This window comes from Phocoena sinus, chromosome 12 (assembly GCF_008692025.1).
Source record: "Phocoena sinus isolate mPhoSin1 chromosome 12, mPhoSin1.pri, whole genome shotgun sequence".
NCBI lineage: Eukaryota > Metazoa > Chordata > Mammalia > Artiodactyla > Phocoenidae > Phocoena > Phocoena sinus.
The window spans coordinates 38960646-38974792 of NC_045774.1; the positions used below are offsets into that span (position 1 = coordinate 38960646).

Below are 14147 nucleotides of genomic sequence, written 5' to 3' on the forward strand. Positions count from 1 at the left end.
CTACTAGATGTGGACTCTTATCCTAGGGATACTGTCATTCCCTGGAGGAAGAGATGCTCACTGATGAGGGAGGCCATTAAGCTCCTGAACCTTCCCCATAACCACCCAGAAGGTCTGCACCACAGGTGATAGTGCAGACACAGCTGAAAACTTCAACTTTACATGGCTAGAAACCCAAAATATTCCCAGGAAATTTGTACAGAGGAAAAAAAAGAAAAACAAGACAGGAAGCCCACATGATAGGAAAGGGACTGTAGCAGAGGATGGTTTTGATCCATCACGTCTGGGCTGTAGGCCCAGCACTTCTTCCCGCACCACTCTGCTGCTTACGTCTGTTGCAACAAAGATTCTAATTCTCGGGATTATAGGGAAATACTCATGGTGCCCTTGTGGTGCCAGATTCAAACCCAACCTAGGCCCAGCGTCTTTAGATCATATAAATCAACCATTGCTAACTCTGTCAATACTAATTTGAGGGTCTCTGGAGGAAGCAACTTATAAATATAATCAGGGTAGAAAGGATTTCCCCCCCACCCCCAAGTATATCCAGTGACCAAAAACGATAATAAGATAAACAAAATAAGGAAAGAAAGAAACCTGGATACAGGGAGGAGGACACTAAGAAAACAACAACGTAAAACAAAGGCCCACAGTTTGACCCAATTGAAAATACAAAATTTACTGAACGAATTTATATAGCAAATGATGAAGGTTCACTGATTGCCTTCTGTGCCTCTCCATAGAGGCTTTGAATTAACTCTAATATCTGCTGAAATTCACCAGGTGGCAAACATTTATGGCTTTAACCAATACTAGGGCTAAAATTACAATTATACCTGGGAGTTCCATTAATTTAAACATCGTATCCCCCATAATGGGGTATTTACCTATGGGAGTTACTGAATATAAAAGAGGACAAATAGGTATGCTTCACCTTAACCATCAGAACTTTGTCTTGCTTAAATTCCCCATGGTTATAGCACTCATCGCTCTAAAATATCCCTTGGGCATGGGCATGGATACGCTGACCCAATGAAAATTAAATTAAGTCTTTGACACTTACAAATTGGTTTGACAAAATGAGAACCCATGACCTTCTCCACCCCTTCCCCCAGTTAAAATAGTTAACATGACTCAAGGTAATTTAAAACAGGGTCTTCCAGTATTAAAACTTGTTTTATAAGAGGAACTGAGTGAAGGGTTGTTATTCCCACTGTTTCTGCATTTAACAGCCCTATTTGGCCTGTTAAACCTGAAACAAAAGAATGGTGCCCCATAGTGGATTGCTGCAACTGTAAAGCCATGGTCCCATCCCATTAAGGCCTCTGTACCCAACAACTTAATTATTAAAATTGCTGACTCCATCCAATCAGCAACCGGTCTATATTTTGCTGCTATAAATTAGGCTAATATGTTCTGTACAATGCCTAGTTCAACAGCCTCTCAGCCACAGTTTGCCTTTACCACTGAAGGGACACAATCCACCTTTACAAGGATACCCATGGGATACCTCAGCATCCTTGCCATTGCACACAATCTCCACAGGCAAGATCTTAACTGTATCCACCTTTCTCCAGATATGACATTACATCAATGACATCCTCCTCCAAGGAGATTTGTTTGACATACTCATTAAAGACATACAAATACTCACAAAGGAGCTCCCAAAAAGGGGATGAACCATTGTCCCACACATAGTGCAAGGCCCTGCCACTTCCATTAAATTTCTGAAAGTTACTTAGTAAATTGAAGGTTCTCTGACATTGTCATGAAACAGGTATTGACCCTCTCAGCAACAACAAGGTCAGTACAAATTCAACAACTTTTAGCCCCTTTTAGATTCTGGAGGCAACATATTCCTCATTTACAAATTTTACTTAATGTTTTTGATGCTGTTTCTTCTAAATTAGCCTACCTCAAAGGGGACTCCTTCCAAAAAAGGCTCTAGAAATCTGTCCAAATTGAAATCAACAAGCACTCTAGTTTGTGCCCTCAGAGCCCTCTTTACTGTAGCTTTAGCAACCTCCTCTCTTGCCTCCTGGAGTCTCTGGACCACCTATGAAGGTTGTAAGTTGCTCATGGACTTCTGATGCAAGAAACTGCCTTTCTCAGCCTGGCACTATACACCATCAGGATAGCCACATACTGGGCTCTTCTGGAAATAGAAGCTATCACAAACCTTGAGCCTGCAACCCTCTGTGCCCAGCTACCCACTATGCCTTGAGTTATCCAAGCAGCACTTCAACAGCTTGAGGCATGGCTCCTGAGCCTTCCTTGCTACAAGATGGAGTCACACCTGGGCCTTCTAGCACATTTCCTCTGTTGGAGGGGGTGGCCTCCCCTGTTCTCAGTCCCTTCACTAATACCCCTATGCTAGAAGAGGTCACCCCTATCCCAGAGTCCTTTGATACCTGGGGAGCCTTTTGGGGATCAACTGAATGGACAGCAATGGAAGTTTGTACACTTTACTAATGCTGGTGCCGCCATGATAAATGATGGAGCTCGGAGGAGAGCTACTCCTTCTCATCATTTAACCAAAATGCCTCTGATAAAAGACAGGACCCAAGAGTCAGTACAACTGGCACACTTCAGGCAATCGACATTTGATGCCATCTATACATTTTTACAAATTCTTAGGCCATGACCTAAGAGTTGCCCCCTTTGGGGTAAAGAACTCCAGGAATCTCTTGCTCCACAGTTACTCAGAAAAAATCAAGGTAACAAATTACTCTACATATACTAAGGCCACGATACAAGTCCTCTGCAGGATGCTCTGTATCCTCTTTGGAGTTCTAGATACTACCAAGAGTGACGGAGACACTCATTTCACTTCCAGCATACACAGTGCTGGGCTCTTGAAGAAGACATTCAGTCAAACTTCCACCTCCCCTGGGGCCCCAGGCAGTCAGCTCCAGGCAGCTGGTGAAACTGAGAGGCTTCATGGGTTTCTTAAAGAATTCCTATTTGTCACAAAGTGGAAAATTCTTGCTCACCTCCTGGAGATACCTACTCCTTACACCAACGCCACACGGACCTCTCAATTGCCTTTATTGATTGCAAATGGGGACACCTCTAAAGTTCCTGGTCAGGTGCCTACTTTGTTCCCTAAAAGTCTCAGTCATCACCAAGGTTTAAACTCATGTCAAGGGATCAAGGGGTCACTTGTGGCACAAAACCAAAAATTAAGGATTAATATAATGTGGTGCCTTGACATTTGATAAAATAGGTCTCGAATGGCCTAACCCAAGTTCCCTTTCCCACTCAGTTCCCATGGGTAACGTCTCCTAGCCAAACACCCTTCTTATTAAAGGCATCAGGCACAATTCCTGCTCATCTCCGAGTAGCAGAATTATTCAAACAAGCCAATCATATCCTCCCACAGGAACCAAGAAGCACCCCACCCTTACTACTGCAAAGCCTGCCTCTCACAGCCCTGGGTGTTCACTTTGTTCCCAAGTGTATCCCCTGCGTGGCCCTGCATGGTGTCCTCTTCCCCAGGCTGTGAGTATATATGATGAATAAACTGCTGTCCATTTCATCTGATCTCGCCTGTCCAGTGCCAGGTGTCATGTATTTAGCCATCCCCATAACCCTAGGGTGGGAATCCCTCTTTCACCAATGGGGTAAACAGGAGTCAATTTAAATACCCTACCACCAATACCACTTTCCTTTCCCTCTTGAAAGGGAATGGTAAGTATAAGGAGGACAAGGCATCAGGTTCACGTATATTTTGTGCCCATGCTGACCCTCACTGAGTTGAAGCTTGTCCTGTTTCATCACTGTACACTGGGATGTACTGCTGCTATCTCAGGTACAACTATAACCTGAACTAGAGGTAAGTGCAGCTGTATCCTCTTTGTTCCAACCTCAGGATATTTAGGGTCCATGGCCTATTTAAAACACTCTGTGTTCTTCTTGAGGTCATTTCAGTCTCTCCTGCACCCCTCTGAGGGCATGGGAACTCCATGAAGCAGCACTCAGGCCCATCTGCTGAAGCTCACCATTGCTTCTCTTTCTAAGGTTATACAGGATATGGAGCTTCTTTAAAATGCTCAGTTTCCCTGGGAATTAAGACCTAGTCCATTCTACACTTGGTTTTCCTAACCCCATTCAAATTTCTACTGCTTAAGCCTCCTCTGGCTCAACTCAGTGAGTGCTGGGCACCATCCCAAAGACTCAGACATTGCCTTAGGGTCTCCTCACATCTTGAATTCTTCTCCTACCAGCTAGTTAGTGATTCATTTCCCTCCCAGAAATACCAAAAGGAACTCTTATGTCATCATATACTCTCTCTCACTCTAAGGTCTGTTCTCAGTTCTCTAGTCTCAGATGGCTCAAAAAAAGCTTTTGCTCTCAAAAAGTCAAGTTATTTTCTAGAGATAACTTTGCTCTTTGTTTTCATTTTAAAAAGTTAAGCAAACTTTTAACCTAGATAATGTATATGACTCCTCAGTGAATAGTCTCTATAGAAAGCACTAAAGGAAGTATAAAGGAATAAAGAAACCTTAGTTGATAATTAAAATAATTATCATCTATATGCATTTAAAACAGCTACTCTTAGTAGAGTCCTTACTTAGCAAGGTAGTGAATTGCTTCATATACATTATTTTATTTAATCCTTATAATAGATGTCAGAGATACAGAAGGCGGGGAGGATTATCTCCACAATTCAAATGAGACAACTGAAATTTTGTCTTCCAAATATTAGGAACTGTCTCTAAATTACGATCTAAAGCCCTGTTATGTGTGATTCCAAAACATGGTCTTTTAATTATTTCATTATATTGTTGCCCCTCTATTGGGTTGGCCAGAAAGTTCACTCGTGTTTTGCTGTAACATCTTATGGAAAAACCCAAATGAACTTTTGGGCCACCCCAACAGAATCATAGGCCTTATAAATTCGGAAGAGATTAGAACAGAATAAAAATAACTAGAGTAATGAAGTTAGGGATCCAGAACCCACTTAAGAGCTCACCTACTATGCTACTATCATAAGCATATTTTCTCTCCTTGATCAACATATTCTCCATAACATTAAACCAAACTCAAGACATTGTTCAATTCATGTGTTATGAAACTTTAACTCAATTTTGAATCATAAAAATGAAGATCATGTGATTGAAATAACATACACAAGTTTGAGTAAAAATTACTTTTTGTTTTCTTTATAGTTCTTATTAACTATTACATAATATACCTACACAGTATAATTATATAATCTGTGAACACACACACTCAGATGCCTTAAAATCCTTTTACAGAATAACATGGAAGCAAATTCCTATTGCTTGTGGTATAATTTCATCTATAACTTAATTATTGCTATTTTTAGTTGTGTTAGTTTTACCTTGCAACTTTTCTTCCATGTCACAACAATTAGCAGAATTCACTGAAAATAGTAAAAGGTCAATATAAATATTTGTTTAAAGATTCTAAGATTTTGGGGAGACCTTCAAGATGGCAGAAGAGTAAGATGCAGTCCTGCCCACCAGAAAGACAAGATCCAGGCTCATCCACCAGAACACAGGCACAAGTCCTCTAAATGGATTAAATGCTACAAACAAAAGACATAGACTAGCTGAATGGATACAAAAACAAGACCCATACATATGCTGTATACAAGAGACCCAATTCAGGCCTAGGGACACATACAGACTGAAAGTAAGGGGATGGAAAAAGATATTCCATGCAAATGGAAATCAAAAGAAAGCCGGAGTAGCAATTCACATATCAGAAAAAATAGACTTTAAAATAAAGACTATTACAAGAGACAAAGAAGGACACTACATAATGATCAAGGGATCAATTCAAGAAGAAGATATAACAATTGTAAATATTTATGCACCCAACATAGGAGCACCTCAGTACATAAGGCAAATGCTAACAGTCATAAACGGGGAAATCAACAGTAACACAATACTAGTAGGGGACTTTAACACCCTACTTTCACCAATGGACAGATAATCCAAAATGAAAATAAATAAGGAAACATAAGCTTTAAATGATACATTAAACAACATGGACTTAAACGATATTTATAGGACATTCCATACAAAAACAACAGAATACACATTCTTCTCAAGTGCTCATGGAACATTCTCCAGGATAGATCATATCTTGGGGCACAAATCAAGCCTTGGTAAAGTTAAGAAAATTGAAATCGTATCAAGTATCTTTTCCAACCACAATGCGATGAGACTAGATATCAATTACAGAAAAAAAATCTATAAAAAATATAAACACATGGAGGCTAAACAACACAGTACTTAATAACCGAGAGATCACTGAAAAATCAAAGAGGAAATAAAAAAATACCTAGAAACAAATGACAATGAAAACACAACAACCCAAAATCTATGGGATGCAGCAAAAGCAGTTCTAAGAGGGAACTTTATAGCAATACAATCCTACCTCAAGAAACAAGAAATATCTCAAATAAACAATCTAACCTTACACCTAAAGCAATTATAGAAAGAAGAACAAAAAAACCCAAAGTTAGCAGAAGGAAAGAATTCATAAAGATCAGAACAGAAATAAATGAAAAAGAAATGAAGGAAACAATAGCAAAGGTCAATAAAACTAAAGGCTGGTTCTTTGAGAGGATAAACAAAATTGATAAACCATTAGCCAGACTCATCAATTTAAAAAAAGGGAGAAGACTCAAATCAATAGAATTAGAAATGAAAAAGAAGTAATAACTGACACTGCAGAAATACAAAGGATCATGAGAGATTACTACAAGCAACCATATGCCAATAAAATGGACAACCTGGAAGAAATGGATAAATTCTTAGAAAGGCACAACCCTCCAAGACTGAACCAGGAAGAAATAGAAAATATAAACAGACCAATCACAAGCACTGAAATTGAGACTGTGATTAAAAATCTTCCAACAAACAAAAGCCCACCACCAGATGGCTTCACAGGCGAATTCTATCAAACATTTAGAGAAGAGCTGACCCCTATCCTTCTCAACCTCTTCCAAAATATAGCAGAGGGAGGAACACTCCCAAACTCATTCTATGGGACCACCATCACCCTGATACCAAAACCAGACAAAGATGTCACAAAGGAAGAAAACTACAGGCCAATATCACTGATGAACATAGATGCAAAAATCCTCAACAAAATACTAGCAAACAGAATCCAACAGCACATTAAAAGGATCATACACTATGATCAAGTGGGGTTTATCCCAGGAATGCAAGGATTCTTCAATATACACAAATCAATCAATGTGATACAACATATTAACAAACTGAAGGATAAAAACCATATGATCATCTCAACAGATGCAGAAAAAGCTTTTGACAGAATTCAGTACCCACTTATCACAAAAACCCTCCAGAAAGTAGGCAGAGAGGGAACTTACCTCAACATAATAAAGGCCATATGTGACAAACCCACAGCCAACATCGTTCTTATTGGTGAAAAACTGAAACCATTTCCACTAAGATGAGGAACAAGACAAGGTTGCCCACTCTCACGACTACTTTTCAACATAGTTTTGGAAGTTTTAGCCACAGCAAACAGAGAAGAAAAAGAAATAAAAGGAATCCAAATCGGAAAAGAAGAAGTAAAGCTGTCACTGTTTGCAGATGACATGATTCTACACATAGAGAATCCTAAAGACGCTACCAGAAAACTACTAGAGCTTATCAATGAATTCGGTAAAGTAGCAGGATACAAAATTAATGCACAGAAATCTCTTGCATTCCTATATACTAATGATGAAGAATCTGAAAGAGAAATTAAGGAAACACTCCCATTTACCATTGCAACAAAAAGAATAAAATACCTAGGAGTAAACCTACCTAAGAAGACAAAAGACCTATGCAGAAAACTATTACACTGATGAAAGAAATTAAAGATGATACAAACAGATGGAAAGATATACCATGTTCTTGGACTGGAAGAATCACCATTGTGAAAATGACTACACTACCCAAAGCAATCTACAGACTCAATGCAATCCCTATCAAACTACCAATGGCATTTTTCACAGAACTAGAACAAAAAATTTCACAATTTGTATAGAAACACAAAAGACCCCGAATAGCCAAAGCAATCTTGAGAAAAAAAACGGAGCTGGAGGAATCAGCCTCCTGGACTTCAGACTATACTACAAAGCTACAGTAATCAAGACAGTATGGTACTGGCACCAAAGCAGAAATATAGATCAGTGGAACAGGATAGAAAGCCCAGAGATAAACCCACGCACATATGGTCACCTTATTTTTGATAAAGGAGGCAAGAATATACAATGGAGAAAAGACAGCCTCTTCAGTAAGTGGTGCCTGGAAAACTGGACAGCTACATGTAAAAGAATGAAATTAGAAAACTCCCTAACACCATACACAAAAACAAACTCAAAATGGATTAAAGACCTAAATGTAAGGCCAGACACTATCAAACTCTTAGAGGAAAACCTAGGCAGAACACTCTATGATGTAAATCACAGCAAGATCCTTTTTGACCCACTTCCTAGATAAATGGAAATAAAAACAAAAATAAAAGAAATGGGACCTAATGAAACCTAAAAGCTTTTGCACAGCAAAGGTAATCATAAACAAGATGAAAAGACAACCTCAGAATGGGAGAAAATATTTGCAAATGAAGCAACTGACAAAGGATGAATCTCCAAAATTTATAAGCAGCTCATGCAGCTCAATATCGAAAAAAACAAACAACCCAATCCAAAAATGGGCAGAAGACCTAAACAGACATTCCTCCAAAGAAGATATACAGATTGCCAACAAACACATGAAAGGATGCTCAATATCACTAATCATTAGAGAAATGCAAATCAAAACTACAATGAGGTATCACCTCACACCGGTCAGAATGGCCATCATCAAAAACTCTACAAACAATAAATGCTGGAGAGAGTGTGGAGAAAAGGGAACCCTCTTGCACTGTTGGTGGGAATGTAAATTGATACAGCCACTATGGAGAACAGTATGGAGGTTCCTTAAAAAACTAAAAATAGAACTACCATACGACCCAGCAATCCCACTACTGGGCATATACCCTGAGAAAACCATAATTCAAAAAGTGTCATGTACCACAATATTCATTGCAGCTCTACTTACAATAGCCAGGACATGGAAGCAACCTAAGTGTCCACTAACAGATAAATGGATAAAGAAGATATGGCACATATATACAATGGAATATTACTCAGCCATAAAAAAAGAAATTGAGTTATTTGTAGTGAGGTGGATGGACCTAGAGTCTGTCATGCAGAGTGAAGTAAGTCAGAAAGAGAAAAACAAATACCGTATGCTAACACATATATATGGAATCTAAAAAAAAAAAAGGTCTTGAAGAACCTATGGGCAGGACAGGAATAAAGACACAGACGTAGAGAATGGACTTGAGGACAAGGGGAGGGGGAACGGTAAGCTGGGATGCAGTGAGAGAGTGGCATGGACTTATATATACTACCATATGTAAAACAGATAGCTAGTGGGAAGCAGCCACATAGCATAGGGAGATCAGCTTGGTCCTTTGTGACCACCTAGAGTGGTGGGATAGGGAGGGTGAGAGGGAGGAGATATGTATATGTATAGCCAATTCACTTTGTTACAAAGCAGAAACTAACACACCACTGTAAAGCAATTATACTCCAATAAAGATGTTAAAAAAAAAGATTAAAAAAAAAAGATTCTAAGATTTTTTTTGGTTTAATTTTAGACTTTATTAATTTTTGCTGTACTTTTTCTTTTCATATTTTAACCAAAATCTGCAAAGAAGTTTGCACTTTATGCAAAGACATTTTCTGATTACTAAGTAGAGAAGACCCCAAAGAATGTAGCAAAGGAAACCCACTATTACATCCCATAGGGGTAACTGACAGTTGACTGCACTGTATTTACCAGATCTTTTAGTCATCTTTATACATTTTTAATTTTTCATTTTATACAAATAAACATGCATTTTACTGTAAAATTCTGAACTCTACCCTTGAAAGCTGTAATTATGATTTGGTGACCTTCTCCCAGCCGCCCTAGCTGTATACACTGTGGCCTGAATATACTTTTAGCTCAGTAACTACTAAATGATCACGCACTCTGCTTCATCCATCTGCTCTAACAGTGACCTCTTTTGAATTTTTTTTTTAATGAGGTTTGGATATTTCTTTTTATAGCTTTGCCAACGTAATCATATTACATTCTGACACCAGGCAGTGTAACTTAATTCTTCTTTGTTATGAGCCACTCCACAGAGAGGAACTAGATTTTTCACCTTAACACTTGATTAACTTGTGGGAAAAAGCAGGCAAAAAACATGAGGTCTCTGGGAAAACTGTTAGCTTGCCTATGCCTGGAGACTAACACAGTGAATTTAAAGCAAATTAGCGCTTAAGATTAAAAAAAAAATCTAATGGGGGAGAGCGGGAGAAATAGAGGAAGACAGGGTGGGTAAAAAGCCTATTTACCTAAAATTAATCTTATGCCAGATGAACTAGAGCAGTGTTTCCCAAACCTGCCTGCTCAGAAGACTCACATGGGAAGTTTGTTAACAATACAGGTTCCCAGTGCCTTCCCTAGAACCTTGAATCCTGTGTGTTTGACACCATATGTATTGCAAACACTCTGGAAGATTCTTACTCCCACACAAGTCTGAGAATAACTGAACTGGAGTAAAGGTTAGGTCAGATTCTTCTCCATCTTTCTCTAATAATACACTGAAAAAAATCTATAAATGATGTTGCTTCAGGGTCTAACAGTATGTATCACCCAAAAGAATGGACTGTTTACTGGTGGTTTTAGCAAAGTATACCAACACATGCACACAGCTTTGGAGATCTACACAACCAATCTTCAACCTTATTAAAATTACCTTGTAGTAAATTAAAAATTAAATTATAAAACTAACTTTGTCCCGACTTGCTCTATCAGGACATACACTGATGGCCTTGGTTACATCAGTCATCCCCTGGGCAGGCTCTTTCACCTTTTACTCCGATAACCAACCCTGAAGTTCACCACTAAATTAGTTTAATATGGTTTTCGCTAAATGTTCTATGTTGGTGACTTGTTTTACTCGCAGAAGATCACACCTCTAGGGTGGCAAGAACAAATGGGGTCTAAGTGTGGACAGTGGCTAGTAGGTGTTCAATGAGTGCTTTTTGGGTTAACTTAACATCGATCTAACTGTGCAGTCCACCTCATCTGCAGATCCTGTCTGTGCAGATAGGAAGCTTATGTTACTGAATTTGATAAAAGTGCTCTGTGTTGGCATTTTAAGCATTGCTGCTTTAAACCCTAGGCTGGCAGTGTTCCTGAACCAAGAAAGACCTTTCGAGTCATCCTGCCACTTTGATCCGTTTCACATCAGATTTTTATTGTTATCCTTTGACATTTGATTAAGGATAATGGTGAATTTTAGTATAGAAAAATTCCCCCAAATTCATCATAATTAAAATAACTGAAGAAAACACTACAAAGCTGACTCTGTTTGTAATAATCTGAAGAGTAGAATAATTACAGAAAATTCTCAAAGATCCTCAGTAGCAGGGGTAAAGTGAAGCGAAAAGGAAGCATGGATAAATACATGGATACATTAAAAATAGCAGAAAGAACTACTCACTAAAGCTTGTTGACCCTGGAGAGTCATTTTGAGAGGTCAGAACATCCTGGATGATACTGACTAAAATATCTCTCGGTCTCTCAAAGAGATTGTAAAAAAAATGGACTAAGAAAAAGTCAAGATTGAAGAAGATCTCATTTAATTCAACTATATTTGGGAGGAGCATCATTTATAGATGTGCACCTTCTGAATAAAAAAGATCATAAGTAATCTTTTGAAATGTGGTCAATGTAAAACAGCTGTTTATAATAGGACAAATACTGAAAATGAGTACATAAAAGGCAGAGAGTGAGGGAGACACAGCACGAACACATCCTGGAGCACAATTTCATTACAACAATATATCTAACCTCTGGTCAACTGCAGACTCTTCCAGACCAAATGCTTTGCACCCTTCACTGTCTTTCTTCATCCATGTCCTCTTGTTCTCCTCCCCAGGCCCTGCTCCTGCCATAGACCTTCCAATGTCCTCTTCCCCTTCATCCTACCCAAACCAGCTTCTGGAAAATATTTACTTAATTTGTTCACAGGAACATGATCTATGTGTGGCTCCCTACAAGGAAAACTCCAAAGTCTCCGACCAAAGAAGCAAACTGTCAATTGTGGCACTTCCAGAAATTAGCTAATGGAAGAGGAGTGGTATTTGGGAAAGACTATCCTGAATTCTCAGCATTTTATCTTCCACCTGTTTGTAAGGTTGGTGGGGGTGTTGGAGTCTAATCTGTGCTCGTGGTACCACAAATTGCATGACATTGGACAGATTCTTCAGCCTCTTTGAGGTTTAGTTTCCCTAGTCCCTGTCATGCAATGTTTCTTCAACGACTAAAGTATGCCCTTATTTTTCATTTGCAGTGTAGGCAGGAGAACTTCTAGTAATTAAGTAGCTTTCAGCTGTTACCTCTTTCACTCCTCTTACCTTACACACTTAAACCCACATAAACGTCCCAATCATTTAACAAAAATAGGCAGGAAAGAAAGGGGAAAGCAGTGATTAAAGCTATTCTAATTCATTTATAAAATTTTAAAGGCCAATTTGTTTCACTTTTAAGACCTCTGGACTAGGTGTATTTGTTGCAATAACCCCCAAAACTTGTAATTTTCTGAGCTAGATGGATAAATTTTACTAAAAAAATTTTACTTCTACTGAGAAATGTGAGTTTAAGAAAAATCCATCCAGGGGGCTTCCCTGGTGGCGCAGTGGTTGAGAGTCCGCCTGCCAATGCAGGGGACACAGGTTCGTGCCCCGGTCTGGGAAGATCCCACATGCCGCAGAGCGGCTGGGCCCGTGAGCCATGGCCGCTGAGCCTGCGTGTTCGGAAAAATTAAAAAAAAAAAAAAAAAAAGAAAAATCCATCCAGAATGTATATGACAGCTCTAGTTTCATTTGAACTACGAGTGCTCTGGTTCACGTTACTCATGTGTCACCAGGAAACCGTCCCTGAGTCTTTCAGTCTCAGGGGTGTTGACTCTTAAATTCCAAGCTACATACTCCACCCTAGAGTACTGAGGTTTCTGAAAATCTCAGAACTTTGCACGCTGGGGTCTGCTGGACAGTGACGATATATAATCATACTTCATAGGGTACGGAGAGTGAAGTGTTCTGGCATTTGCAGAAGCCCCTATCACAGGTGTGGAAACAATGGAAACAATACAAGTGTTCATAGGTTTGGGGTTCTTTATTGTTTCCTTGTTTGTTATTTACCTACTTGTGTTATGTCACTTTCCGCAGCAAAACCTCTCTGAAGCATAGAGAGAAAGCAGAAGTACCTATCATCTGTTAACTTGAATAGTCTTCATATTTTAAAGTATTTTAATTGCCAAGATTAAAATTTGAAACCTGTTTCCCAGTAACTTCTAAATCAGGAGGCTTTCTGTAGTCTGAAACACTATGTTTCTTTGATGTACTTTTAATTTAAGATAAGCTAGCCCTGTCAAAGCAGAATATTTTCGCTATTTTTTCCCCCACAGGCATTTGTTCAACTGAGGCCAAGTAGAATGGCCATTTTGCTGCTGCATTCTATGCATGAGGTAAACTCTTTTGAGCTTAAGAGTGTTCTCTTTCTTTTAATCCTTTCTATAACCTGCCTCCAGATTTATCTGAGAAACGTATGTTGAGTCATTCTCATCTCTATTTTTCATATCCATAGTAGTAATTGTAACTGTAAATAGAATTTTTAGTCTTCTTAAAACTGCATTTTTAAAATATTAGCTGCAATCTGGCTGTCTCTCCCTTTAATTTATTTCAGTGGTAACTTCCATTTTTAAAATTAAGGGTAATATGTAAACATATGATTCATTTTCTAATTCTATCACCATCTATAACTGGGGGCAAGTGACTAACTTCTCATAACACATTTTTAATGACCTGTGAAGTTCAGTAGCTGGGTGAAGATTAATAAGTATGTTTTCCAAATTTAAAAATATATAGAAATATTTCAATAGGCTAATTAAAAAAACTGAAATGTAGCATTTTACACGAGACTCATGAGTCTCAATGTGACCTTAACCACAGCATACCTAATCTAGTTTCTTTTTCCTATTTTACAAATTAA

At 38.7% G+C, this 14147-nt stretch overlaps 1 protein-coding gene across 1 annotated transcript in view; it reads right to left on the reverse strand.

Moving 5' to 3' along the window:
- Positions 1-14147, reverse strand: part of PKIB (cAMP-dependent protein kinase inhibitor beta) — a 106566-nt gene that overhangs the window by 21652 nt on the left and 70767 nt on the right. The gene's annotated exons all lie outside the window — the stretch shown is intronic.